This window comes from Arachis ipaensis, chromosome B08, assembly GCF_000816755.2.
Source record: "Arachis ipaensis cultivar K30076 chromosome B08, Araip1.1, whole genome shotgun sequence".
Taxonomy (NCBI): Eukaryota; Viridiplantae; Streptophyta; class Magnoliopsida; order Fabales; family Fabaceae; genus Arachis; species Arachis ipaensis.
The window spans coordinates 122145722-122149217 of NC_029792.2; positions in this window are offsets into that span (position 1 = coordinate 122145722).

Here is a 3496-nt window from a genome sequence, read left to right on the forward strand (position 1 = left end):
CGAAATAATTTTTTTTAGATTTTTAAAAAAGTAAAAGTAATTTATATTTGGATACTTCATATAAAAATATCTTTTTATTTAATAAGAGTAAAGTATCGTTTTTGTCTTCAATTTTTGGAGTAAGTCATATTTGTGTTTCTAACGTTTAAATCGTCATATTTATATCCCTAACGCTTATAAAAGTGATTCAGTGTTATCCTGCCGTCAATTTATTAACAAATCAAATTGTATTTTTAATTATTCTCACTTTGATGTATTCATTCTCAATTAGATCTCACTTGGATGTGTTGGATTTCAATATTATATCCATTATTTGTGTTTAGGTTCAATCATGTTCTTAGAAAAGTGAATTATATAAATGATGCAGGGATTAGTTTCAACTTTTGATAAGCTATTTTTCGGAGTGAATCATCGATTCTTTTATAGACATTTGTATTTTCAAAACTCAAACTAAAGCTTATGATATATAATTGACGGTAGGATAACGTTAAATCACTTTTACAGACGTTAGAGATGCAAATAGAATGATTTAAACATTAAGTACACAAATAGAACTTATCTCAAACATTAGGGACAAAAACAATACTTTACTCTATCTAATAATTATGTTTGGATACAACAGTGTAAACATATCTTTTTGTTTATTTATTATATAAAAAATATATTTTTAAAAATAATATTTAAAAATATATAAATTATAACTTCTAAAAAAAATCAATATTTTTATTTTTATTATTAAAATTTTGTCACAAAAATCAAAAAATAATTTTTTTAACAATTTAATAATATCCAAACAAACTCTTAATTAACCAAAAAATTATCACGACTAAAGAAGATTAACACACTACGGCATGCGATGTTAATACAAACTCGAAAGTCTACTAAATTGATGAATGATAATATGAATTAGCACTATAGCATAGCAACCAATTATGTATGACTTTCTTCTATGGTTGTTATTATTATTATTACTTGATAATAAAATGATAAGCAAAGTTTAGATTTAGATAAAAATTAATATGCAGTTATTTTTATGAAAAGTTAATAATTAAAAATTAATAATTTAATATCTTTGAATTCTCAACTATTAATTTCATATAAAAATAATTATGGAATGAATTTCTATCTTAGATTTACGAGATTTTGTAACCTTATTAAGATTTGGGGTGATAAATATTAAATAGTGCTGTACTTTTACATAAAAAGTTTTTTAGGAGTGATTTGAACTAATATTTTAAAAACTGGACCAAGTAAACTAGTTGAACCGAAAATCGTTTGGCTATGCAATTTGGTTGATAAATCAAAATTATATTTTCAAGAACTACTAATTCGACTGGAAATTAGTCGGTCAGACCGAATTAAAAATCCACTGGTTTTTAAGCTAGATCTTTTTTTTGTAATGGATTATTCAAGTCTATTACCAAAAAAATTTGTTTATATATAATAAATTATCTTTAATATTATAACATAATATATCTACTAATACTAAAAAAACGTAAATCATTTAACTAATTGAAATGAAGGTATTTTAGGTATAAAATGTTATTAAAGTTTCAGTCTCTATATCTAAAAATTTTAGTCTCCTGTATTTCCATTTTTTAGAGGTACTGAAATACTAAAAATTTTAAAGATAAAAACAAAAATTTTAATATCAATCTTTAAATCAACAAACATGATACTAAACATCAGTTTCTCAGTCTCTGTCTTATTCTCAGAAACTAAAAACAAACGATACCTTAAAAATATGAAAAAAAAAAAGACGCATACCAATAGATTTGGTTTTTCTTTTTTCACCGATGTATCTCCGTTTTAAAATTTAATACTAAAATATTAGTCTTTTAAAACTTTTTACTTAGATATCACCTTTTCAAAATTATTATAATTAATCGTAACTAAAAATAAAATAATAAATCAACGGCCACCTTAAAAATAAGGTAACAATAAAAACTTTTAATAATAAATTTAAAAAAATGGCATAATAATAAAAAAAATCACAGGTTTTTGTTCTTTCTCTACATGGACAAATTCTCTTTTCTCTTCTGAGTTTCTGATTCTCTTTTTTCACTTTTCTTTTATTTTTTATATTTTGTATCCATAATTATTCTATTTTTTATTTTTTTCCTTTTTTTTATCTTATAACTGGAGTAAGAAAAAAATTGAATCAATAAAGATTAAGACCTAATTGAAATAGTATATTAGTATGTTTTAATTTTGACAATGTCAAATAAATAAAAATTCTTAAAAATATTAAATGTATAAATATAAAATGTGTGTAAGTTTGTGATGTAATATATTTTTTTTAAATTAAAAATAGTTTAATCTATTTGAATAAAAAAATAATAATAAGAATAACTAATTAAATTTAATTTGTGGGTCCCAAAGAACTAAGCTCCTTCCCCTGAAATTTAGATATATATAGAACAATATCAGTTTTGTTCCAAATTTATTGTTGTTGTTAGGGTTGTGGTTTATGATGGAATGGCTCTATTGTTAAAAAAAGATTGAGGAAATAAAGTGTGATTTTTAATTTTTTTTATATTTTTTTTGTTTCACTTATAAAATTAATGATAAAAGATTATACTTTACTTCTTTAATTATTAAAAAAAATTGAAAGAATTTATTCCAGATTTATAATTTAATTGTAGAAGTCTGATAACCAACATTAATTCAACCAATTAATTTAAAAATCAGCCAACAATTAAAACTCTCTCCTTTCTTTTTTATATTGATATTCTCTCTGTTATATTAATAATATTAATGTATATACAAAATAGGATTCGAACTTCCAATACTTAATTAAGTGGGCAAATAAATTGATTATTTGACCAAATTGATTATTTGTGATCACACACTTGATACACACATTGGAGTCCGATCTTATTCTCACCCTCATTTCATTTTGTCTTCTTTAAATTATAAACTTAATATAATTTTGCTTATGAGTAATAGCTTAAATGACATAGACTCCCCATACTCAATTAAGAGATTGCGGGTTCGAGTCTCCTATCTTTAGTAAAAAAAAAAACACTTAATATAATTTTTAGTATACATTATAAAATTATCATTCACATGAAAAATTTTGAAATTTATGATTATCACAAATAAAAATAAAAAGAATTACTAATCTTGATTCATGATGAATAAGTGTTATTAGGGAGAATTCAATTTGTTCGTATAATAATATAATTTTTTACACAAATTCCTAATATTTATGCAATTTTTTTTTTAATTCAGGTAGTGAAAACGTCTACTCCCATCGATGCACCTAATAATAATCTTTGATTTTTATTTTTCAGTGACATCTTTAATTAATATCAACATTGATGAATGAGATTTCAATTCAGATAGATGTTGTAGTTGCGAAGACGAGCAATGATACCGCTGAAGTGATTCATGAAGTGTGAATTTTGTTACTTTTTATTCTATAATTTATATTTCTTAAAGGGTGTGTTTAGAATAAAATATTTTTGGAATTGATTTGATTTGTTTTGAAATG